This window comes from Balaenoptera borealis, assembly GCF_965194805.1.
Source record: "Balaenoptera borealis genome assembly, chromosome: 2".
NCBI lineage: Eukaryota > Metazoa > Chordata > Mammalia > Artiodactyla > Balaenopteridae > Balaenoptera > Balaenoptera borealis.
The window spans coordinates 117,537,784-117,564,757 of NC_138867.1; the positions used below are offsets into that span (position 1 = coordinate 117,537,784).

Below are 26,974 nucleotides of genomic sequence, written 5' to 3' on the forward strand. Positions count from 1 at the left end.
ACCCTCAAGGAAGCTGCCCCCAGCCCTTCTACAGCTGTGCTTCAAAGAGAGATACCAAGGCCTGAGTCACTTCCCTGGAAACTCCCTTTCGGAGAGACTGTCCTTGAAATAAGATAATGCAAAAATCTGAGCTGGACTGCCCAGGGGGCCAGTTCCCACCAGCCTCCACTGATGAGTTGCCTCTTCCTGTTCAGGGCGCCGCAGCAAGGGTGAGCTTAAAGCAACATTCCAGCAGGAGCTTCTTCAGATATGGAGAGGCCAAGCAAATAGAAGCTGCTGCGGTGGGACAAATAGCATGCATAGAAGGTTCCTGGGGATGGAGGTCTGGGAAAGGGATGGAGTGAGCATCTCTCATCAAGAGAATGATTCCTAAGGCCTCCTCCTTGCCGGAATTGCAACCTGAGATTCTGTCAGTCAGGGATGAGGCTATGTTAGTGAAACGTCTATAGCCTGAGCCCCTGTAGGAGACAGTGAGGCCATTGGTGTGAGCATCTGCCATGGCAGAGACTCAGCAGAGATTTGGTGGGCAAGAGTCAGGAGTCTCAGTTTAGACGTTGACACAGGCCTGAGGGTCCTCGGAGTGTCATACATGGCATGTTGTGATGGAAGCCTTTAGGGATGTGGATTCCAACCTCCTTGTTGCACAGATGGAGAATCCAAGGCCAGGTAGGGGAAGTTACCTGCTCAAGGTCCCCAGCCATGAGTGAAAGAGCTGGCACCTCTCATACTTCTGTACCTTCAGGTGAGAACCACCCCCATCTCATCCCTACTCTAACAATAGAAAATAAAACATTGAAAATTCAAAAAGAGAACATTGAAACCAGGACGGGAGCCATGTTTAACCTGGCTGCTTTGGGAGGGCCCATGTGTCTAAGCCCATGTCATGCCCCCTGAGTATCCCTGGAAAGCCAAGTTGACATCCTGCATTGTGTGGATGGGATTCACGCTTGTGCCAATCACGCACCAGCCCACCTCCAAACGCAGAATGGTGTTTGCGTTTGGGCCCGGCATCTTCGCCTGTGATTTTCCTCTGATGATATCTTGTTTTGCCAACTAAATTAAGACTATGACAGAGAACAGAGACTACCTCTAGCAGTTTAGTTCAATTAAGATTTCACATCAACAAATTAAAATGCATCCTCACCGTCTGCAAAGTAAATCTGCCTGCATTTAGGAGGAGGCTCTGACATTTGCTGTTCAGACACCTAGCCGTTATGAGCCGAGTATCAATGAGGACCCACCCTTTCTGGGACTGGCTCTGGAGGTTCAGGGCCAGGGTTTGTCTCCAGGGGCTTACAGCTTCTGGGCCAGGGCTTCCCAAGCATGAGTGTGAGGACCAGGCTGAGCCTTTGATGAAGTTTTCACTGGTCCTCTGTAAAATCACAAAAATGAGAAGTAGGAAGTCATGTTTTCCATAAAACTAAGTCAATTCAAACTAGAGGACTGTTAACAAACAGTTTTAAATTTGTCAGCCACTCTTCAAGGGACTGAGGATTCACCAATGAACAAAACAGACAAAAATCCCTGTTCTCTAGGAGCTTTTATTCTACGTGGAAGAGACAGACAATAAATAAGACAAATGAGTGAAATATGCAATAAGTTAGAGAGTGATAAGAGCTGTGGAGAAAAATAAAGCCGAGAAAGAGGATAGGAAGTGTGGAGGGCAGAGGGATTTGTGATTTTTAAATAGGGCAGCTTGGAAGGCCTCCATGAGAAGGTGACAACTGAGTCAAGACCTGAAAAGGTGAGGGACTGAGCCATGAGGATATGGGAAGTGCGGGGTAGGGGGGGCACTCGGGCAGAGGAGTGCCGAATGCAAAGGCTGATATGTGGTTGTAGGTGGTGTGCGGCTGGAACAGAGTGAGCAGGAGGAAGAAGAGGAGGAGAGGAGGTCAGAAGAGAGGGATCATAGGCCATAATAGGGACTTCAGATCATCCTCTGAGAGAACAGGAAGTAAGAACAGGGATGGAGCAGAGAAGAGACAAGCTCTCCCTTAGATTTTAGTAGGATGGTTGTGGCTGCTGTGTGGAGCATAGACAGAAAGAGGGCAAGGTTGGGAGCAGGGAGACAAGAGACTCATTGTGGTTACTAAGTGAGATATGGTGGTGGCCAGAGTGATGGCTGAAGAGCAGGTGATGTGGGAAATTGGCTCAAAAAGTTTAAAATCAGTAATATCTTAAAAAGTTCAGCATGTAAGGTCAGCACCTCCTTGACATCTTTGACAAAAGGCAATTCCATTGGTGGTCCTGGGACAGGGACCTCAAATCCTTAATGGCAGCACAGGGACCACCCACAGTGTGGTGCTCCAAGAAATGGACCTTTTCCTCTGTAAAATGAGATGAATAATCTTTTCTTTCTAGAGAAGGCAAGTAAAGCTATTTCCTCCATTGAAAATTAGAGAACTGAGAGAGTGCAAGCCCCATGAGGGCAGGTGCTATGTCCACATCCTGTTTTCAGATGTTCCCCAGCAGCTACTTCTAGATCCAGGACATGCGTACTCCAAAAATAGTTGTTGAAAAAATGAATGCATGAGTACCCTTCCCCCATACTTTAGATAGGGATTTAAACAGTGTTTTAATAACAAACTTTGAAATTGTATATATATATGTGTGTGTGTGTGTGTGTGTGTGTGTATATACATATATATATATATATATATGTATATATATATACTTTTTTTTTTTTTTTAAACCAGAGGGCTGTTTGTGTCTGGTGATGGTGGTGACTTTGTTTTCTGTTGGTTTGTTTGTTTTCTGTGAACATAAAAAATTATGGATTATTATATAGATTAGGTTCTTGCTGCTGGAGGATTTGGGTAACTTCAGAGTTATTTCTCATTCTCTCTTTTCCCCTTATTTTCTTCATTTCCTTTCTCCTTCCTCTGTAATCTTAGTTGGCCATCATGTAAAACTGGACAGAGTTTTATGCTTCCTATTTCTACTCTTTAAAGTAGATATGTGAAATGTTTTTTATTTTTATCTTTTAGAAAAACCCAACAACTAAATTAAATTCTTTTTTACTTGTGTAACTCTCAGTTGATTTTTCTCTCACTGTATGTCAGCATCCCCACTTTCTGCGTCTAAGGAGTTGATACTACTTCCTGATGCGAAGGAAAACACACCCAACATGGGACTCTGGACTTCACCACTTCAAACTTCTCTGCTATTTAACTTGCATGGTAATTTGCATAGATCTACATATGTTATGCAATCAGCCTGCTCTCCTTTTACATTTAAGCCTAAAATAATTTTGCTTTTATGATGTTCTTCTCTGCTGCCTTCTTTATTTCTTACTGGTCCTGCGATTTAGATTTTTGTAAAAGGAATTGATGAAAGGCCAAAGGTATAGACACATTACCCAAACAGCTATTGGGGAGAGGGAGACGGGGAAGCAGCATGGTGAGATTGTCTTTGGGATTCATTTATTCATTCAGCAAATGTTTATTGAGCACCTACTATGTGTTAGGCTCTGTGCAGGTGCTAGGAATACAGTGGTGAGGAAGCCAGGCACAGTTCTTACTCACATAGAGCTTATACTCTCCTGAGGAAAATAGACAATAAACAAGTAAACACATAAATACAAGCATGATTTCTGATACTAATAAGTGCTAAAATGAAAATATAGTTATTGGAAAACTGGTTTAGATTGGGTAGTTCATAGAAAGTCTCTCTGGAAAAGTGAAATTTGAGCTGAGGCCTGAATGATTGGAAGGAGACAACCAGGTGAACATCTGGTGGAAAAGTGTCCCAGACAGAGGGAACAGCCCTGAAATGAGAAGGAGCTTGAGAGGTTCGAGGAACAGAAAGGAAGTGTAGCATTTTGAATGCTTTCGGTGGAAAGAAGTTGCCTCAATTCAAAGTAGTGCAAAAAAAAAAAAAAAAGGAAAGGAATTGTACTACCTCATATAAAGAAGCCTGAGGGCAGAGGGGGTAGGGTTGTAAGGCTGGTCAACATCATCCAGGGCCAGACTATTCCCTTCTTTCTGCACAGTCACCCTTTTGTGCTGAGGTCCTTCTGGATGCCAAGATGGCTGCCAAAGCTCCAACTTCATACAACTCCCTTGTAGTGGTACAATGTCCAGGAAGAGAGGAAGAGGGCAAACCCTTCCCTTTTCAAAACAAGGAAACCCTTCCCTGGACACTGTGCAGATTTCCCTTCATATCTCAGAACATAACAAAAATTTCATCACATATGCATTCCTAAACTGGTCATTAGAAAGGAGAATGAATGACTCAGATTGGTGTAGAGTTGGGCAGAGGAGCAGTCTAGCTTCTACTGAACTTCATGGAAGAACCAGTGCTACCAATTTCTGACAAAAACCAGGCTTCTGAGAGTAAAATTAGGCTTCTGTGAGCAAGGAAGAAGTGGGGAATGGCTGACTGTAATTTGGTGCTCGAGAATATTGCCGCAGTGGACTTCCCTGGTGGCCCAGGGGTTGGGAATCCGCCTGCCAATGCAGGGGACACGGGTTTGAGCCCTAGTCCGGGAAGATCCCACATGCCGCAGAGCAGCTAAGCCCGTGTGCCACAACTACTGAGCCTGTGTGCCACAACTACTGAAGCCTACGCACCTAGAGCCTGTGCTCTGCAACAAGAGAAGCCACCGCAATGAGAAGCCCGTGTACCACAACGAAGACCCAACACAGCCAAAAACAAGTAAATAAAATAAATTAAAAAAAAAAACAAAAAAAAGAATATTGCCGCAGGAGGACAGTGTGGCTGGAGTACTGGTATAAGAGAAGGTTATGGAGATGGAATGAGGGAATGCAGAGCTTGTTTTAGGTTCTTCAAATGTAATCTTTCAGATCCATGTAAGTCCCTAAGGCCTTACCCCATTTTGCACTAGTTACTGTCTCCAGTGCTGTCCCTCTTCCTGTCACTCCCCCAAGGAGCCACCTCACCTCTGGGTGTGGAGTTCTAGAAAGGCTGCCCAACTCAAGTATTAGACACTGAGTCTAACACTAGCTGATGACACTGGGTAAGTCCCTTCCCTTCCTTAAGCCTTAGTTTCATTATCTACAGCAATGACACAATAACATTTGTCCAACTAGCTCTTCAGGAAAGTTGTAAGGATCAAATCAAAGAGTTTCTGCATGTCCTTTGAATACTATAAAGTGCCATAGTTATTATTATTGCTGTTACTGTCATTTATCTTCAGTGAGAGACAAAGGTTTTTTTAAAAAATTTATTTTATTGAAATGTAGTTGATTTACAATGTTGTGTAAATTTCTACTGTACAGCAAAGTGATTCAGTTATACATATATAAACATTCTTTTTCATATTCTTTTCCATTATGGTTTATCACAGGATATTGAATATAGTTCCCTGTGCCATACAGTAGGACCTTGTTGTTTATCCATTCTATGTATAATAGTTTGCCATCTGCTAACCCCAAACTCCCAATCCATCCCTCCCCCATCACCCTTCCCCTTGGCAACCACAAGTCTGTTCTCTAGAGACAAAGCAGTTTTAAATTTTGAGTAGTCACCTCCTCCAGCTCCTTGGGAAGGGACAGCTGTCATTTTGGAAAGTACTCTGAGGGGGTAAGGAGGGTGGCCTTGGGCTCCCTTTTGCCCTTCATTCCCCCAGACCTTTCCTCAATGTCCCCCATTCCCCCCTCCGCCGACAGTCTTCTGTGCTTCGCCTCAGAGACGTCCTTAGAAACAAGCTGGGCTGATGTTCAATAAAATGTGAGCTAAAGCTGGCTGAGTTATTATCCTTTTTTCTTGATAAAAAGAGTGGATGTATTTTCATTACTGGCAGAGTGCTTTTAGCTGGTGCGGACAATTAAGCCCTGGAAATGCAGCAATCCATTTCACACTGAGAGAAGATTTGAGGGATGACTCACCAAACACCCAGGCCCTGGAGGAGCCAAAAACATGGCCACTGTACCCAATAATAAAAACCATAGCATTTTTGTGGTAATAAGGTAAAGCAGCCCCTAGATGACTCCAAGTAATTTGCCCCACAGTGGAATGCTGCTGCTGCTGCTGCTGGCATGAGAGCTGTGAGCCTGACACTTCTCCACATACCTCAAGACCCTTCTTAGCCATCCTCTTCCTTATTCTTATCATCTCTTGGGAAGGCAGGCTGGGAGGAGCTCCATGTTATGGGTAGCAGCTTCTGCCAAATGTTACCTTTTAGGTTCAGACACTCTTCTTGGTTTTGCTTCATAATCTTTTGATCACCTCCCTCACGCCTCAAGCCAGACTCTATGTCCAAAGAATCAGATCTCTGAGACCAACAGAGTTGTCCATTCCAAAGCTACAAGATCAGTGGAAAAACCCTCCTCTGTGAGATCAGTGACAACCCTCCTCTCTCCTTCCCTCCCGTCTTTTTTTTCTCTTTTTCAAAGATGAATTAGCAGTTCTAATTTCCAGCCCCCAGAGGCAAAGGTGAGATGACCACTCCCCACCTTCCCTGCCCCACCAACCCAAGCTGAGAGGAAGAGTCTTAAGCTGCAGATTCTTGGAAGCAAGAAATTTGCTGGTATTGTGGCTTATTTGGCTACACATCTACCTCCCGCCTTAAGAACAACGAGGGGCAGGGACGGTGTTGCCACCTCCTTCACCTCTGCATCTCCTGCAGCCCGCACAGTGCCTGGAATAGTCAGCTCCTAGATGTTTGGTGAATGAATGAATGAACAAACAAAGCCACCTCTGTGTTGGTTTATTTCTCATGGCTTTGTCTTTTTGTTCTGTTCAACACACAGCTACCCCATCATAACTTAGAAAGTGGAAATTACTTCAGAGATGCAGGGACTGAGTATCAGCGGAGTGAAAGCGATCTGGTACATTATTACAATTTTTTCTTAAATCACTTAAGCTCTAGTTTCCCTCCTGTTTACTGTTAGAAGCGATCCCAAATCAGTCGTGAACTTTCGTCTGCCTTGAGGGAGTAAGAGGAGAGGGCTGGGGTGGTTGTCCAAGCTTATTATCCTCTCCATTACTCAGGCGTGTTCCCCTGAGCTTTCGCATGATTTTTTTAATGCTGTTATTTGTATTAGGCGAGTCTCCAGCTCAGCCAGGCCAAAAAGGGAGGTGGGGGAACCAGGGAGGAGCTGATGGAAAAATAAATATCCTGTAGGTTCATGATGATCTGACCATGGCTTTAATATGAATCATATTTGCTCTAACCTGCTTTCCCACAGTCAGCATTTCTGCTAGAAATAATTTATAATTATCAAACTCCAGTTAAGCTAGAAGATTCCTTGCAAAGGACTTTGATATGATTAGGGAAAGGCTTGGAAATGTAATTTGCATGGTCCTTGTCCTCTCTGCCAATGACATTCCTGGAGAAGGCATCTTGTCCTTCCTGGCAGGAGAAATTCCAAGGGCAGATAGGAGCTGGGGACCAGACTTCAGGGTCACTGGGGCTGCTGCTCCAAGGCTGGCCCAGGAAGAAGATGCTTTCCTGGAATAATGAGCCTGAAAGATTTCCCATCTCAGCATTTCAAGAACTGAGAGTCAGTGAGTGGCCCAGAGTGGGACAGTGCCAAGTGCATGCTGACCAACAGCTGTGCCCATCACTTCAGTGTGAAGGCCCTTTGGCAACTGCCCAACACCCAGCATGGGTCATCCCAAGAGAGTCCTGGTCTTGCTCCTGGCTGAGAACTAGTGACAATCCCCTCTACCTCTTCCCTCATCTTAACCCTTCAACTCTGCAGCAGCTGAGCCAGAGAAGGACAAAAGTTAAGCAAAGGTACGCTGAAAAATACAAATATTATTGAAAGAAATTAAAGAAAACCTAAATAAATGAAAATATATCCCATGTTTGTTACCAAACCAGGTTCATTTGCCTGACACACAGCAAGCAAAACGCTGAGACACTGAGGTCTGCAGCAGAGAAAGGGTTTATTTACAAGGCAGACAAGCGAGAGATATGAGGACAAGTCTCAAATCCACCTTCCTGAAGGTGAGGGGCTTGGGATATTTATGGGATAAAGAAGCAGGGTGGTCTGAGATGTGGGGAAAGATAATTGGAGGCAAGAAAAAGGTAAAGTAATTGGTGTTCTGCGTAGGCATATCTGAGTTACAGGCTCCTTCATGGGATACATGTTCAGAAAATGGCTGCATTAGCATGAGGGTGGAGTTTTTGGCTCGCTGATATCCAATGTTGTCCTTCAGACACTCAAGCAGACCTAGTTGAATGGTTGGTGGTCTTGACTGGTTTGAACTGGGCAAGGCTAGCTTCATGTTTCTGAAAAACAGTTTAAACAACAGTTGCTATAGCAGAATGTACATCAGAGGTGTTATCTGTAGAGGGGTGGTTAAAGGAGTCTTGTGATATGTTGTCTAAGCTATGTGAAGCTATGTGAAGCTTAGAGGGTATGCAATTTGCAAAAACAAATTTAAACTAATTTAAACAAATTTAAACTAAAGCAAGTTTAGTTAGTAAAGGCAGGTTACAGGATATTATTTATTAAGCAAGTTGTAGTTTAAGGGATCTAACTGATGACTGCCCTCAGTTTCGTGTTCATGGAAGACTCAATATTGTTAAGGTGGCATTACTCCCTAAATTAATTTACACATTCAATTCAATTCCTATTAAAATCCCAGCTGCCTTACAACAAGAAAAAAGCTAAACAAACTGAAAAGCAACAACTTTTCTTAGATTCATCAGAAACTGAGGTCACAGGACAAATGACCACCCTAAAAACTAGAGAGATAGGTGAATGCGGAGAATGCAGACCACTGTACCTAAAGAAGAAGCTGCTCGAGCCAGGAACCAATAACACTGAAGTACTGAAACATGCTACAGTATAGATGAACCTTGAAAATATTATGCTAAGTGAAAGAAGCCAGTCACGAAAAACCATACATTATATGATTCCCTTGATATGAGTATCCAGAATAGGCAAATCCACAGAGACAGAAAGTAAATTTGTGGTGGCCAGGTTGGGGTGAGTGGGAAATGAGGAGTGACTGCTAATGGACACAGGGTTTCTTTCTGGGATGATGAAAATATTCAGATTGTGGTGATGGTTGCACAACTTTGTGAATATATTAAAAACCACTGAGTTGTATGTTTTAAAATAGTGAGTATTAAGCTCTGTGAATCATATCTCAATTAAAAAATAAAAGTTAACCAACGATGATTTGGGATGAGAAATCCAAATTTCCCTTTAGATTCGGTCTGCAGACCGTTTTTGGGAACCAGATCCTCTGTAGATCATTTTCCTACTGACTGACCAACCCAGCCTTTGACCATTCCAAGAGGAATTCTGGGATATGGAAGGAAAGAGAGTGAAGAAGGGACTTGAAGGAAGGGGGCTAGGGCTGGGAAATGCTTGAAATGAGACTCCAGAGCCTTGTGATTGTAGCTACTGTTCTGCAGGAGGCTACCTCCTTCATTAAGTCTCCCTGGTTTCTTCTTTCCCTAAAGCATTTCATCCAAAATACATCATTTTGACCCAAAGACCTCTCACTGGATCCTTGTTAGCTTGTAGGCTCTCTGTTTATTCCACAGTAAGCTATTTTACTTGTCCCAGATATGTGGCCCCTCCACAATGACACCACAACCTCTTCCAGGGCAGGACCCCTGTCTTGGTCTCACAGATCCTTAATGTAGGAAAGAACTTTGGGCATCACTTGGCCCTCCCTTCCTAATTTAAATGTAATCCAACTATCAGCTTCTTGGGTTTATCCAAGTCTCCCAGCCTCCTGGGGTCATGTTTCCCCTCATGTTCAGCTAGGAGGAATCACCTTATGCTGCTCCCCACCCTCAACTACAATAGGAAACCCCATGTCCTGAACTCTTTGTCTTTGGGAATTCTTGTGCGGTGTTTGAGAGAATGGCTTTGGAGCCTGGGTTCACATCCTGTCTCTGCCACTTATTGGTGGTGTGACCTTGGAAAAGTTATTTAACTTCTCTGTGCCTCAGTTTCCTTGTATATAAAATGGGAATAGTCAAAGCTCCTCCTTCATAGCATTAAATGAGTTACCAGTAATATATGAATACACAGTACGTAGAACTGTATCTACCACTCCATAAGGGCTATAAAAATATTTGCTCTTGGGGCTTCCCTGATGGCACAGTGGCTAAGAATCTGCCTGCCAATGCAGAGGACACGGGTTCGAGCCCCGGTCCGGGAAGATCCCTCATGCCGCGGAGCAACTAAGCCCGTGTGCCGCAACTACTGAGGTTGCGCTCTAGAGCCTGCGTGCCACAACTACTGAACCTTGCGTGCCTAGAGTCCGTGCTCCATAACAAGAGAAGCCACCGCAATGAGAAGCCCGCGCACCACAACGAAGAGTAGCCCTCGCTCGCTGCAACTAGAGAAAAGCCAGCATGCAGCAACAAAGACCCAACGCAGCCAAAAGTAAATAAATAAAATAAAACAAAAAAAATTTGCTCTTATTACCTGTTTCAGCTGAATTCTTGACCTACTGTGCCCCTCATCCCTTTCTCCTCTCATGCTGCCAAAACTCTTCACTCTCCAAAGCATCCCTAATTCAAAGCGATGTGTGGCAGACTTTTGCTAAAAGCTTGAGGGAAACATGCCATACAGCTCAGCCAACAACTTAAAATTGTATCTTGAGCATCGTTGTTCTTCAAAGTCCCCTGATCATTCTTGCCACCAGGCATCTCTCAGTTACCATCCAACTTTTCTTCTCTAACGCCAGCTTGCTGCCTTGCTCTGTACACCCAGTTTCCATCAACACTTTCTCACATCTCCTCTCGCCTTTCCCCAGCCTCTCATCCTGGAAACTCAAAATTCACGGTGGAATTCTGTTCTCGTTAAGCCTCACAGTAGCCATCTAAGCCGTGCATGAGGGGGGCAGGGGAGCATGGGGAGAGGCAGGGAGAATAGCTTTTGCATCCAGAGAGGCCTTGAAACTGTTTTCCTATTAAAGAGAGCTCTCACTACCAGGACTCAAGGAGGCTCAGCAGGGGCCAGGGACACCCCCAAGGTTCCCTGGATGGAGAGAAGTTACCATCTGCCCAAGGAATGCATTGCACACCCAGCAAAAGCTACATAAAGCACCCCCTGCACAAAGGACTAGCCAGGGAGCAGCAGAGTAAAACTAGCTTCTTTGTGCCGTTTGCCTTACATAATTTGTTACTAGGCCCAGATGATCAGGGAGTTATTGTTTTTGAGGGAGGATTGGAGGTGATATTTTAGCCCATTAAAGCCTCCGCTTCCCCAGGCCTGATTTTCCTCTAGCACCGCGTTGAACTTTTTCTCTAGCTGCCAAGGAAGGCAGGATTTCAGGCTAAGGTAATTTATGTTAATTTTTTTCCCTTTCTGGTCCATTAACTTTTGTGATGTTAATATATCTTACAGGATCTCCTCACCGCACGAGTTGCTGCATCTGCTGGGTGCTGCAGGGCCTGCTCAGGGGGCTGCCTGCTGGCATGACCTCCCGGGCCCCGTGTGTACTCTTTCTCCACTGCCTGGGGATGTTGGTAGGGGGTGGGTTGGCTTCCGCCTGCTCAGATGAAAGTTAATGATTCCCTGAAGTGGGATTCCCGGAAGCTCTGGGAGAGAAATGTTGCCAACAAAGACCTTCCCTGGGCAGTTTCTTTGGAGTTCCTTCTGGCCACGCCCATTCCAAGGCCAATTTGAAAGGAGGCTAGGGTGGAATAAACTGAGCAATGCACGTTTCCTTACATTACAGTGTGCTGTCTTGCAGGGAGGGGGAGCTTCGGGGATTAGAAAAGGAATAAAAATCTCTTCGTGCCCTTCAGGTGCTTTCTGTATAGTTGGGGGTGGGTTGGGGTGGGAGGGTAGATGTAACCTAATAGGGTCAGTTCTGTTAGAAGGTGATGTTGAGGAGGGGGAAATGTCCCCCTCTACTTCTCTGGAGTTCTTGTGGCTGGATAAATATGACATAAAACAGACTAACAGGAGAAAAAGAAAAAATTTTTAATTCATGCGCATGGAGGTCTTATAGAAATGGGACCTAAGAAGTGGCCAAAGCAGGCAGCTTTTATACTTTTTAGACAAGGAAACAATAAATTTGTGAGGAATTGACAGGACAAAGAAACTTAGGTTTGGGGCGCCCAATTAGTGAAGAATCTAAACAGCGTTTTAAAGAAGTAACATGGTTTATATACACTTCTTGGCCTGAATTCCCTATCTTGGGCGATAAAGGGTGTCCTTTTACTTCCAGATGCAGGGAGAGCATCTGTCACGTGAGAGACTGATTTCCTGCTTTCAGGAGACAGAAAGGAGAGTCACAGTGTCCCTCTTGTGTTGGCCATTTTTTAAGTAACTTTAATTCAAAATAAGCAATATGCCACTGAGGCACATTTTGGAATGGCCTAACCTGGGCCCCAAAAGTGACATATATGCTCCTAAATATCACCGAGCTTTGCAAAATCCCTCAGGGCTTATAAGAAAACATGGGATTTCACAACAGTGAAAACTTCACCAGTGACACATTTAAAAAAGACAGAAACCTGATAAAAATGGTAGCATAGCTTTACAAATGTTAAATGGTTAAGCAAAACATAAATACTATAGTAAATATAGTACTCTGATTTGGAAAAAACCTGCAGTTTGCTTGTGGAAGTGGGTGTCGGCAAAGTCACAGCTCATGAGTTATTGTGAAGTGGAGGAAGGAGGGTTATCTGAAATTTTGTTTGTTTGTTTGAATAAATTTATTTATTTATTTATTTACTTATTTATTTTTGGCTGCGTTGGGTCTTTGTTGCTGCGCACGGGCTTTTCTCTAGTTGCTGCGACCGGGGGCTAACTCTTCGTTGCGGTGCGCAGGCTTCTCATTGCAGTGGCTTCTCTTTTTGCAGAGCACGGGCTCTGGGCGCGTGGGCTTCAGCAGTTGTGGCTCGCGGGCTCTAGAGCACAGCCTCAGTAGTGGTGGCACACGGTCTTAGTTGCTCCGCCGCATGTGGGATCTTCCCAGACCAGGGCTTGAACCCACGTCTCCTGCATTGGCAGGCGGATTCTTAACCACTGTGCCACCAGGGAAGCCCGGGTTATCTGAAATTTGATGGAAAGTTGTAACACCAGATGTGGATGGGTATGGATCATAACACATGTGTGGTGTTTGTGTGTGTTGTGTTTTGTGTATTTCTACATGGGTTGATTCAGGTGGGTGTATTTTTCTGCACTCACCTAGTGTTTCTTGTGGATGAAGTTGTACAGAAGCAAATGTGAAATTTTCATTTTTGTCCAAATTGTTTCCTAATATATCAATCAGTTTGGAACAAATTGATGTTTTCAAAACAAGCCTTATAGAAACATAAGACTCTCTATACATACACCAAATTCCATAATATCGGTTTGTAACCAGATAATTTATTAAGAAACTAATTCATTTGTTTTCTCTACATTTTTTTTCCTCTTCTCCATTCCAAGAAGGTGGCCAAGTTCTTTGTAATTCTTTGCCTCTGTGACATTTGCAGAACAGAAAACATGCAGTCATTCAATCAATAAATAAACATTCATGAGTCTCTCCTATGCACCAGGCAGGGTTCTACACACAAGGGGATAGAGCAGTGAACAACCCACACAGTCTTTGTTTTCATGGAGTAAGGGTTCTAGTGGGAGAGGCAGACAAAAAACAAATAAATATATAATAGAGTGTCAGGAAGTGAGAAGTGCTGTAAAGAAATATAGAGCAGAATAAGTGGTTAGGGAGTGACTAGGGGTGGAGGGAGAGGACATGACTCCTTTAAAATCGATGAAATAGTGGTGGGAAAGGGGAGATTTGAGCAGAGATCTAAATGAAGTGAGGGAGTGGGCCATATGATTATTTAAGGGAAAAGTGTTCAAGACAGAGGGAACAGCAAGTGCAAAGGCTCTGAGGAAGAATCATGCTTGGTACATTCGAGGGATATCAAAGAGGCTGAGGGCCGGAAGGATTGAGAGATGGAGAGAGCAATAGGAAACTAGATGAGAGGCATAGCAGGAACCTGGTCACATAATGTCCGTAGGTCATGGTCAGGTCTATGGATTTTTTTTTTTTGGTAAGTGTGATAGGAAGTCATTGGAGTGTTTTGAGCAGATGAGAGACATCTGACTGAATTGTTAAAAGACCACTCTAGATCAGTGCTGTCCAAAAGAACTTCAATGATGAAAATGTTCTGTCTACTCTGCCCAGTGTGGTAGCCATTGGCCATATGTGGCTATTGAGCATTTGAAATGTGGTAAGTATGATTGAGGAAGTAAAATTTTAATTTATTTAATTCGAATTAATTTGAATTTATATTTGAATAGCCACATGTGGCTAGTGGCTAGTATATTAGTGCAGTTCTAGATGTTGAGCATAAAATAGACTAAAAGGGAGTGAGAATTGAAGCAGGAGGACTGATAGGAGTGCAATAGTCCAAATAAGAGGTGATGGTCACTTGGACTGAGGTGGTAGCATTGGAGGTGATAAAGAAGTGGTTATATTTTTATTCTGGATATATTTTGAAGGTAGAGGCAACAGGCTGATGGGTTAAATATTATAGAGTATAAGAGAAAGAAAGGAATTGAAAATGATTCTTAAGTTTTTGGCTTGCAACTGAATGAACAGTGGTTTCATTTCCTGCCATGGGAAATAATTGGGAATGAACAGAAGGTTTCCATTTTGTGTTGTTTTGTTTTTTCCCCCAAACCTAAGCTCACTGATGAGGTTGTTCCAGGGTCCTAGAGTGCGTGGAAGAGAGGAAGGTGCCCTGGAATGCAGCCAGGTTGGGAAGAAATCTAAAGTCAGGAATATTTCAAATTGTGTAAACCTAAACCCTACTCCTTGCAGAACCTCTGAGTGAGTGCACTAGAGAAGCCAGCCCCCAAGGAACACTCTGTCCCAAGTCTGGGCCCAAAGCAGCAGAGCTTCCTGATCCGAAGGGACCAGTGGGCTGGGATGATGGATGTGTCAGTGGTGGCCTGGATGGCTGACATGTGGAAGAATCTCCCCGACCCTGCCTGAGACACTGAGCTTCACGAAGGTGGGCAAAATGGCTGGATATCAGTGTTCTGCCAGTCTCAAGAGATGGGTATTTGGAGTCATCTTTACATGCATTTAAAGTAGAGAAAGAAGTGTAGGTACATGAGAAGCATTGTGGATGGGCTGAGGCATTGTGGATGGCTGTGAGGGAGATTGGGGGTATTAGGAGGTGGAGTTAGGAATGGTGGGTGCTTCTACCCCATAGACTCTAGATTCTAAGTCCAACAGTCAACTTTCAGTGCCTTCTGTAAACTTCTCAAGGGGTGTAAAAGATCCTTTCATTCAAGTCATTCTATAAACATGTTAGGAATAACCTTTAATCTTTCCATATTACATTTTGAGGAGGGTGGGAGTCACACGCTGGGATATCTGTGCCAAGGCACACGCAGTAGGTAAAATAAAGAATGCAGAGTAAACAAATCTGGGTTTGAATCCCAGGTCCCTCCCACACTAGCTGTGTGATTTGGGGCAATTAACCTCAGTTAATTAATTACTTTTTTCTGAGCCTCAGTTTACTCATTCATAAAACAGGACCACCCAGGTCTGAAATGAGGAATAAATAATGTATGTACAATATCTTGCATGGCACCTGACAAATAGTAAGAGTTCAGTAAATGCTAATTTCCCCTTCCTATAGAATTGCCCGGAGTTGCTCATTGTAGCTTCAGCCCCAGAACCTTCTTGTGGTGTGCTGCCCAGCGTCTCCTGTTTGACCTGGGTTCTCCATGGCTTGCTCAGATCACATCACAGCTTTTTCTCCCCTGCATTAATGCTAAGCACTTCTTATTTTAAAAAAAATTCTCTGTTTGCCTCATACCTTGTGATCTGAAAAAGCAGCTGTAAATAGAAGGTGTGCTCCCTATGATGCAGCACTATTGGCATTTTGCTCTTTAAAGGTTAATGGCCAGGGCTCTACCTTTGGAAAACTCAGCCTACAGCACTCACCAGAAATTGCTATGAAGGAAAGTGAGCTCGAGAGGATGTGGGGAGGGTGTTGAGGAAGGTCTGTGGAGTGGGTTGGTGAACCTGTACAGGGAGAATGGTACATTCTAGGAAAAAAAGATAGGCCATGGGAGCCCCCAGTCATGAGAGGTAGCAGGACTATGGCTTCCATCTGGCCCCCTTTCTGGACCAGACTGAGGTCTTATTGCCTACCCTTTGCTAGAGAATTCCTGAGAGGACTTGCAGTGATAATTCGGTGCTCAATCATGCTTCAGTTGCAATTTATTTAAAGTCGACAATAGGGTTCCTGCCTTTTACAACCAGATTCCTAGTACTTGAATCTCTGAGGCTGGATTTTTTTTATCTTGATAAAAAAGCTATATTTCACACTTATTACAACACCTGGCACCTGACACCCTCCAGAGACTTTATAAAACTAATGAAATGAAACCCTCAGCACCATTGTAAACAGGAAAGAGAGTTGAAAAACTAGATTCCATACCCCCTCACCGTAGCAGACAAAGGACCAAACCTGCCTCACCTCCACCTTACCGGTAGATCCAGATTTTTTTAGGCCAGTCTTCAAAGAGCTTTTGATTGGTCCTCAAAGAGGTCCTAGCTCACAACATCTCCTGGAGGTCAGGATATACCTGAAAAATGGGTCAGTCAGGCGCCAGCATACAGCTCTGACCTGTATGCAGATGAGTCCTCCAGACCGAGGAACCCCACTCCAGCTTTTCATGCTCAGCATCAGACAATAACCAGTCAGAGAAGCTGGATTCATCTTTGCCAAATGTCCCCAGGGGTTGAAGTATGTGGGCATGTCTGCCCTGAGATGGAAAGGTAAATGCAGGATTTGGGGTGTGGTTCAATTGAGGAAAAGTACAATCATGTGATTCTCCCTGACCCTACAACCCAGCTGTCCTGATATCTCATCCTTGATTGGGTCCCTACTGGAAAAACAGTGGGGCTTATAGTCAGAGACCTGAGTTCAAATCATCCTTCTGCCACTTAACTAGACTTAAAACTTAATTTCTCCAAGTCTCAGTTTTCACATCTGTACAGCAGGAATAATAATACCATCATGGTTATCTATTACGGTGTAACAAACAACCCCAAACTTAGTGGCATTAAAAAACAACCAATCTGTCATGCTCACAGATTCTGTAAGTTAGTAATTTGGACAAGGCACAGTGGAGATGGGTTGTTTCTGCTTCATGATGTCTGGGGCTTCAGCTGGGATGATTTGAAACTGGGCTCAGTTGGGACTGTTGACCATGGCCTCTCCACATGGCTTGGGCTTCCTCATAGCATGGTGGCCTCTGGGACTTCTTACATGATGATTCCATGTTCCAAGAATGAGTGTCCCAGCCAACAAGGCAGGAAATTCATGGCCTTTTATGATCTAGCCATGGGATTCACATAGCATCATTTGTACCATACTGCACAGTCATAGAAGTCACCAGCCTGCCCAGATTCAAGGGGAGAGAACATAGAATAGATATCACCTCTTGCTGAGAGGAGGATTAAGAATTTGAAGTCTTGCTTTCAAACTGCCATCAGTTCCTCCCTCACTCGGTTCCTGTGAGGAATGAAATAACAATCTTGTGCATAGTAGGGGCTCAATAAATAGTATTCTGTATTCTCTTTATCTCCTTTAGGCCTTTCAGAACAATTTGCACTCACTCCAGAGGAGAAGAACACAACCAAAATTGCCAAAATAACCAAAACTGCTTCTCTTTTTTTCTGGTTTATGTCCATCTCTGGAATATCACAAAACCTAGAGAAATGGTCCCTCAATGCTGACTCTTAGGGTGGTGACCTGGGGCAGGTAGGTGATTTAATGTCCCTTGGGAATTTTCAGAGCTACTTCTCAGGATAGAAAATTAAACCAAAAAAACCCAAAAAACAACCAAAAGGAGATGGACTTCCCTAGTGGTGCAGTGGTTAAGAATCCGCCTGCCAATGCAGGGGACGTGGGTTCGAACCCTTGTCCAGGAAGATCCCATGTGCCGCGGAGCAACTAAGCCCGTGTGCCACAACTACTGACCCCGCGCGCCTAGAGCCCATGCTCTGCAACAAGAGAAGCCACCACAATGAGAAGCCCGCGTACTGCAACGAAGAGTAGCCCCCTCTCGCAGCAACTAGAGGAAAGCCCATGTGCAGCAACAAAGACCCAACGCAGCCAAAAATAAAAAAATAAAAAAATAAATTTAGGGGGGGGAAAAAAGAACAATTATAAAACCAAAAGGGGAAAACCAAGTTCAGAGCTTGACTCCTCTGCTGATAGGAAATCCAGCCCTGCAATTCAATTCTAAGCATGTCCAAATTCTGCACTATAGCTTTAAGATAAGTCTGTATTTGACTGTGTATTTCCTCCATGCTCTGTGAGGATATCACCCTGGGAGTGTTTGCATATCTCTGACTGAAAGACCTGTCCAATGAGGCAGAGGGACTGAATCAGAGGAGGGCAAGGAAACTGCCAGGTTTGGAGTCCACTCAGAGAACACAAATTGCAGATTCAAAATCCAACTCCAACGTTTTGAGGTCCAAGTTTTGTTTACTCTTGGCAAGCTCACTTCTTTTGTTCACAGAAAGAGTAGAATTTTTAAGGTGCTCAAAGAGAGACCTCTCTCACACCAAAAGCCCATTCATAAGGCCATGGGGGTGAAGTGAGTATAAATGAATCAGGAACTTATGGCTTCTTTTTTCCCTTGAATTGTATATAAGGGAACATAAATTAAGAGAAAAAAACTGGTAAGGGAAAGAAAAGTGTGTAGGGTTTTAGCCAACTTTGAAGCTTTGAAAGCACCTTGGGAATCATGTTGGGATGCCTTCCACCAGGCCCACCAAGAGATGCTGGTGAGCAGGTGGACAATGAGAACCATATGGGACAAGCAGAAAGGCCCTGGATATCAAGGGGAAGGTGGTATATTAAGGCAGTATATTATTCTATTGCTGTGTAACAAATTACCCCTCAAATGTAGCAGCTTTTTTTTTTTTAATTTTTATTTATTTATTTATTTATTTATGGCCATGTTGGGTCTTCGTTTCTGTGCGAGGGCTTTCTCTAGTTGCGGCAAGTGGGGGCCACTCTTCATCACGGTGCACGGGCCTCTCATTACCGCAGCCTCTCTTGTTGCGGAGCACAGGCTCCAGACGCGCAGGCTCAGTAATTGTGGCTCACGGGCCTAGTTGCTCCGCGGCATGTAGGATCTTCCCAGACCAGGGCTCGAACCCGTGTCCCCTGCATTGGCAGGCAGATTCTCAACCACTGTGCCACCAGGGAAGCCCTGTAGCAGCTTTAAACATTTATTATCTCCCATAGTTTCTGAGGGATGGAAATCAGGGAACAGCTTAGCAAGGTGGTTCTGGCTCAGGGTCTCTCAGGAGGTTTCATCGCCTAGGACTGGAGTCACCTGAAGGCTTGACTGAGGCTGGAGGATCTATTTCTAAGATGTCACTGATATGGCTGTTTTCTGGAAGTCTCATTTTCTCCACAGAGATGCCTATGATATGGCAGCGGAATCTCAAAGCAAATGATGTGAGAGAGAGAGGAAAAAAATGAGCCCAAGATAAAAGCTGCAGTGTCTTTTATAACCTAATCTCATTAGTGATATACAATTACTTCTGCCATATTCTTTTTTTTTTTTTTTGCTGCATTGGGTCTTTATTGCTGCGCACAGGGATACTCTTCATTGTGATTTGCAGGTTTCTCATTGCAGTGGCTTCTCTTGTTGCAGAGCATGGGCTCTAGGCATGTGGGCTTCAGTAGTTGCGGTGCATGGGCTCAGTAGTTGTGGCTCGTGGGCTCAGTAGTTGTGGTGCAAGGGGCTTAGTTGCTCTGCAGCATGTGGGATCTTCCTGGACCATGGCTCGAACCCGTGTCCCTTGCATTGGCAGGTGGATTCTTAACCACTGCACCACCAGGGAAGTCCCTGCCATATTCTGTTGGTCACATAGACTGACTCTGGCACAGTGTGGGAAGAGCCACACCAGGTGTGAATACCAGAAGACAGGAATAATTGGAGGATGGATACAGATGGGAGAGGCACAGAGACAAGGAAGGCAGTTGGATCTGGGCTCCTTCCAGAATGCTTTTTTTTTTTAAAAAATACATCTTTATTGGAGTATAATTGCTTCACAATGCTGTGGTAGTTTCTATTGTGCAACAAAGTGAATCAGCCATATGCATACATATATCCCCAAATCCCCTCCCTCTTGAGCCTCCCTCCCCCGCTCCATATCCCACCCCCCTAGGTTGTCGCAAAGCACCGAGCTGATCTCCCTGTGCTATCCCACTAGCTATCTATTTTAATTTGGTAGTGTATATGTGTCAATGCTACTCTCACTTCACCCCAGCTTCCCCCTCCCCGGCTCCATGTCCTCAAGTCCATTCTCCATGTCTGTGTCTTTATTCCTGCCCTGCCACTAGGTTCATCAGTACCAATTTTTTTAGATTCCATATATATGCGTTAGCATACGGTATTTGTTTTTCTCTTCCTGACTTATTACTTCACTCTGTGTGACAGTCTCTAGGTCCATCCACCTCACTACAAATAACTCAATTTCATTTCTTTTTATGGCTGAGTAATATTCCATTGTATATATGTGCCACATCTTCTTTATCCATTCATCTGTCAATGGACATTTAGGTTGGTTCCATGTCCTGGCTATTGTAAATAGTGCTGCAGTGAACATTGTGGTGCATGTCTCTTTTTGAATTATGGTTTTCTCAGGGTATATGCCCAGTAGTGGGATTGCTGGGTCGTATGGTAGTTCTATTTTTAGTTTTTGAAGGAACCTCCATACTGTTCTCCATAGTGGTTGTATCAATTTGCATTCCCACGAACAGTGCAGGAGGGTTCCCTTTTCACCACACCCTCTCCAGCATTTACTGTTTCTAGATTTTTTACTAATGGCCATTCTGACCAGTGTGAGGTGATACCTCATTGTAGTTTTGATTTGCATTTCTCTAATAATTAGTGATTTTCAGCATCTTTTCATGTGCCTATTGGCCATCTGTATGTCTTCCTTGGTGAAATGTCTGTTTAGGTTTTCCACCCATTTTTTAATTGGGTTGTTTGTTTTTTTGATATAGAGCTCCATGAGCTATTTGTGTATTTTGGAGATTAATCCTTTGTCCGTTGCTTCATTTGCAAATATTTTCTCGGATTCTGAGTGTTGTCTTTTCATCTTGTTTATGGTTTCCTTTGCTGTGCAAAAGCTTTTAAGTTTCATTAGGTCCCATTTGTTTATTTTTGTTTTTATTTTCATTAGTCTAGGAGGTGGATCAAAAAACATCTTGTTGTGGTTTACGTCAAAGAGTGTTTTTTCTATGTTTTCCTCTAAGAGCTTTATAGTGTCTGGTCTTACATTTAGGTCTTTAGTCCATTTGGAGTTTATTTTTGTGTATGGTGTTAGGTAGTGTTCTAATTTCATTCTTCTACATGTAGCTGTCCAGTTTTCTTAGCACCACTTATTGAAGAGGCTGTCTTTTCTCCCTTGTATGTTCTTGCCTCCATTGTCATAACTTAGGTGACCATATGTGTGTGGGTTTATCTCTGGGCTTTCTATCCTGTACCATTGATCTATATTTCTGTTTTTGTGCCAGTACCATACTGTCTTGAGTACTGTAGCTTTGTAGTGTAGTTTGAAGTCAGGGAGCCTGATTCCTCTAGCTCCGTTTTTCTTTTTCAAGATTGCTTTGGCTATTCAGGGTCTTTTGTGTTTCCATACAAATTGTAAAATTTTTTGTTCTAGTTCTGTGAAAAATGCCATTGGTAGTTTGATAGGGACTGCATTGAATCTGTAGATTGCTTTGGGTATTATAGTCATTTTCACAATATTGATTCTTCCAGTTCAAGAACATGGTATATTTCTCTATCTGTTTATGTTATCTTTGATTTCTTTCATCAGTGTTTTATAGTTTTCTGAGTACAGGTCTTTCACCTCCTTAGGTAGGTTTATTCCGAGATATTTTATTCTTTTTATTGTGATGGTAAATGGGATTATGTCCTTAATTTCTCTTTCTGATTTTTTGTTGTTAGTGTACAGGAATGCCAGAGATTTCTGTGCATTAATTCTGTATCCTGAAACCTTACTAAATTCATTGATTAGTTCTAGTAGTTTTCCTGTGGCATCTTTAGGATTTTCTATGTAGAGTAGAAAATCATGTCATGTCATCTGCAAACAGTGACAGTTTTACTTCTTCTTTTCCAATTTCTATTCCTTTTATTTCTTTTTCTTCTCTGATTTCCGTGGCTAGGACTTCCAAAACTATGTTGAATAATAGTGGTGAGAATGGACATCCTAGTCTTGCTCCTGATCTTAGTGGAAATGCTTTCAGTTTTTCACCATTGAGTATGATGTTTGCTGTGGGTTTGTCATATATGGCCTTTATTATGTTGAGGTAGCTTCCCTCTATGGCCGTTTCCTGGAGAGTTTTTATCATAAATGGTGTTGAATGTTGTCAAAAGCTTTTTCTGCCTCTATTGATATGATCATATAGTTTTTATTCCTTAATTTGTTAATATGGTGTATCACATTGATTGATTTGAGTATATTGAAGAATCCTTGCATTCCTGGGATAATCACACTTGATCATGGTGTATGATCCTTTTAATGTGTTGTTGGATTCTGTTTGCTAGTATTTTGTTCAGGATTTTTGCATCTATGTTCATCAGTGATCCTGGTCTGTAATTTTCTTTTTTTGTGATATCTTTGTCTGGTTTTGATATCAGGGTGATGGTGGCTTCATAGAACGAATTGGGGAGTGTTCCTCCCTCTGCAATTTTTTGGAAGAGTCTGAGAAAGGTTGGAGTTAGTGCATCTCTAAATGTTTGATAGAATTCACCTGTGAAGGCATCTGGTCCTGGACTTTTGTTTGTTGGAAGATTTTTAATCACAGTTTCAATTTCATTCCTTGTGATTGGTCTGTTCATATATTCTGTTTCTTCCTGGTTCAGTCTTGGGAGGTTATACCTTTCTAAGAATTTGTCCATTTCTTCCAGGTTGTCCATTTTATTGGCATAGAGTTGCTTGTAGTAGTCTCTTAGGATGCTTTGTATTTCTGTGGTGTCTGTTGTAACTTCTCCTTTTTCATTTCTAATTTTATTGATTTGAGTCCTCTCCCTCTTTTTCTTGATGAGTCTGGCTAATGGCTTATCAATTTTGTTTATCTTCTCAAAGGACCAACTTTTAGTTTTATTGACCTATGCTATTGTTTTCTTCATTTCTATTTCGTTTATTTCTGCTCTGATCTTTATGATTTCTTTCCTTCTACTGACTTTGGGTTTTCTTTGTTCTTCTTTCTCTAGTTGCTTTAGGTGTAGGGTTAGATTGTTTATTTGAGATCTTTCTTGTTTCTTGAGGTAAGATTGAATTGCTATAAACTTCCCTCTTAGAACTGCTTTTGCTGTGTCCCATAGGTTTTGGGTCATCATGTTTTCATTGTCATTTGTTTCTATGTATATTTTTATTTCTTTTTTGATTTCTTCAGTGACCTCTTGGTTATTTAGTAGCACACTGTTTAGCCTCCATGTATTTGTGTTTTTTAGTTTTTTTCCTGTAATTGATTTCCAATCTCATAGCGTTGTGGTCAGAAAAGATGCTTGATATGATTGCAATTTTCTTAAATTTTCTGAGGCTTGATTTGTGACCCAAGTTGTGATCTATCCTGGAGGATGTTCCATGTGCACTTGAGAAGAAAGTGAATGCTTTTTGGATCAAAGAAGGGCAATCTTCCTATGATATCCACTCCATCTTTTTCTTCTGCACCCCTAATGGGCTGTAAACTCTATGAGGACCGAGACTGTGTAACTGTGCCTGTCTTATTCACTGCTCTTCCCTGGTGCCTGGCCCATGCTTGTTACATAGTAAAGCCCTTGATGTTTGTTGAATAATGAGATGCATAGGAAAAGACAGAAGTAGGTTAGGTAAAGAATGGTAAATTGGATTAAAGCATTGAATTCCAGGCTCAGGAATTTTGTATCCTGGGTGATGTGAAGCCACTGGGAGGGCACCCTTAGACCTAGTTTATGAGCAGTCTCTTATGGCTTCTGCTGCCTGGAATACTCTCTCTTCAGGATTCCTGCTCCTCAGTCAAGGGGCGTAACTGATAACAGAACAAAGTCTTGAAAGAAGCAAGAGGGGTGTGTGTGTGCATGTGTGTGTCTGTGTGTCAGTATGCACACGTGCATGGGCACATATGTGCATGCATACAGAAACTCAGGTGGAAGGAAAATATTAAAGCCCAAAGCAAAGGAAAAAACATGGGTGGAGATTCAAAGACATTTTGAGGTGGATAAGAGGGATCTTTTAAGTCCACAGGGACAAGAGAAAGGAGGGAGAGTGAGGAAGCTCCCAAATAAACTATGTGCACCTGAATCCCTCTTTCAGCGTTTGTTTTGTGGGAACCCAAAACAAGATGTCTCACAAAATTCAAGCATAGATATTTAGGTCTTGCTTGGAGGAGATGCAAGACAAGGGCTGCTTTTCCAAAGCCCAGAGTCAGGGTGAAGTGTCTACAAGATGCTTTTCCCTCTTATGGTATAGCTCTGGTAGTTATTATGCTAACAATAATATCTCTTTTCTCCAACAATGTCTCTTTCTCCATCTTTTCGAAACCTGCCTTCTAACTCCCTAGTTTGGTGTATGCCACAGTCCCTGTTCTGTCACATATGCCACTGAGCTCATCATGTCTGAAAGAGCTTCATAAACTGTACTGTTAAGCAAATGGAACAAGTGAGGAAGAGGGGGAGAAGGAGAAGGAGGGGGAAGGAGAAGACAAACAGAGGAAGGAAGATGGAAGGTCTATAACGTAGAACAAGTAATGCAGAGTCAGGCACAAAAGGCAACGGCAGGGTGATGGGAGGCATGTTACAGAAAGTAGCCAGAAGTTGGGCACTGAACTTTTGTAGGAAGCCAGTGTTGAAACAGCCTGTGAATAGCAGACACACGCCTTCGCTTGAAGCTGGTTCTTCAACTCTCCTTGACTTCATTTTAAGTAACCCTTCCACCAGGCGGGCATGTGGCAGACTGGAGCTGCAGTGAAGATGCTGGGTTGCTCACAGCTGTGCTGTGTGATGCTGTGCGGCATTTCTTCAGTTTCCTCTTTTGCTTTTGTATCTGCTGGCAACTAGCAGGGGTGGCTCAGAGGACCTGCAGGGCTGAGGAATATGCTCTTCTGGGGTGTGGCCCTCAGAACCCTTCCTGGAGCTGACTGCAGATCCCTAGACACACAGTATTGGCTTTCTTCAAGGCTAATATTCTGGGGGTGGAGCAGAGGCAAGAGTGGGACTAGGGCAGTGGGGCGGGCCAGGGTGGGGGGGAATTTAGGTCAAATGTCAAGAAGGCCAACCTAGCCCTCTGGGTTTTCTGGGGAGAGAATGCAAGGACTGCAAAACTGACAAAGAATGCAGGTTGGCTGGGGATGAAAGCTCCCTTTGCCCTTTCCCCAAGAGGAGACTTTGTGCTTCACGCCTTCCTGGAATTCTGCTGGCAGGGGCCTGGACCCAAGTAAAAAGGCTGGGTTTGTTGTTTCTCGAAGTTGAGAGGCAGAGAATCATCAAGACACAGAGGAAACAACCCTGGGGAGGGAGAGGTAAAGGGCTTAAGCCACGGAATGACACCGTTTTGGGGTGGGGAAAGAGTCTTTGTTGTGTTCATTCATTCATGCATGCTTCCATTCATACATTCATCTACTTGCAAGCATTTATTACCAGAGGTGCTGAGCTCAGACGCGGCCCAGATACACAAAACTTCCTGACTTACGTGTCACGTTGCTACCCTTAAGGATAGCTCTCCTGCTGTGGTGAAACCAATCTTTTCTGTTCTCTGAGGAGCAAATTATAATAGTTCAGGCACAGGGGGTAGATGTGAATTCCAGATTGCTGCCTGTAGAGAGGATGAGCTTTCAGAGGGAGGAGGCCTGGCAGGATCAGTGTGCCTCACTTTCCCGCCTGTCCCTCACATTCCCCTGAACCCCAAGAGAGGGTACACTCATGCCTGTTGAAGCCTGTCCCTTTTACTTGGGCAATCTGCCTTCTTGCTTCCTCATTCTTCACTCCAGCACCACTTTAGTCCACGGAATGGGACGGACTTGCAGGATATATTCTTCCTTCCTTCCATGCTTTCTCTTTCTTTTCCTTCTTCTAGTATTTACTGAACATCTACCAAGCGCCAGGCACTCTACTAGGTGGCTTCCTTAAAGCTGTTGAAGTGAAATGGTGCTTTCCGAACAAGAAGTATTCTGTTGTCATTCCTCTTTCTTTGGCCACGTGGAGCTAGGCAGAGATGTTTTTTCTCCCTCTCTCTTTTCTCTGCCTCAACCGGTTCTCTGAAGTGACAAAAGCTGGCCTTTGGCTCCCTCCTTGAGGACAGCCCATTGCAGCCCTCCCTTCCTTTCCCCACTTTCTCTGGCACCTACAGACCAGATGAGACTGGGGCACCGTGAGTCCTGCCGTCTATGCCTGTGTCCATTCCATTAGCACTTTGGTCACTTTAGGGCCTCTGGGAGCCAGGACGCTTTCATAACCTCCAGAGAAGACCAAAGCCACCCCAGCCTTCTGGATGCCAAAAGTTCCCTCCTATGTGGCTTCTGCATCAATAACCTACCCCTGATTTTGTGTGTGTGTGTGTGTGTGTGTGTGTGTGTGGTGGTTTTTTTGGTTTGTTTCTGCCTCAGGCACATTTTCTCTGTAATTTTTGGAACCCAAATATAAGGGAAATCTCATTTGCTCCGTTCTGACTCATTTACAATTAAATACACTTGTTCCCATCTGTGTCTGTATACATCTGCATACATTTGCTATAGCATTGCCCTTAATTTTGGAAAATGATGCGGCTGGTGTTATTTTTACCCTGACTGACAAATTGTCTGAGACCAGTGGGTGTTCACCCACCCAGTGACAGCCCCCACCCAGTCCTGTCCCTGAGGGAGGTGGTGACATTTCTCGCATGGGAAAGACATCAGACCCCTGGTCAGTACTGGTCTTTGTGGTTGCCTGTTTAGGGGGTCCAGCTGCCAGGACTGGATGTGTTCCTGTCCATCTCAGTGCCAAGGCCTCACTGACCACAGAGATGGGCCTTGACTCCCTAGGCTACCTGCTGGCAGCTGCTTTGCTAAGCA

General features: G+C 43.7%; 1 long non-coding RNA gene across 1 annotated transcript in view; it reads left to right on the plus strand.

The window, feature by feature from the left end:
• Window positions 1-15,685, plus strand: part of LOC309624236 — a 135,356-nt gene extending 119,671 nt beyond the window's left edge. Inside the window, exon 4 of the long non-coding RNA XR_014241820.1 lies at window positions 14,710-15,685. This is a non-coding gene — a long non-coding RNA (uncharacterized lncRNA). The remainder of the gene's footprint in view (window positions 1-14,709) is intronic.
• The last annotated feature ends 11,289 nt before the right edge of the window (window positions 15,686-26,974 follow it).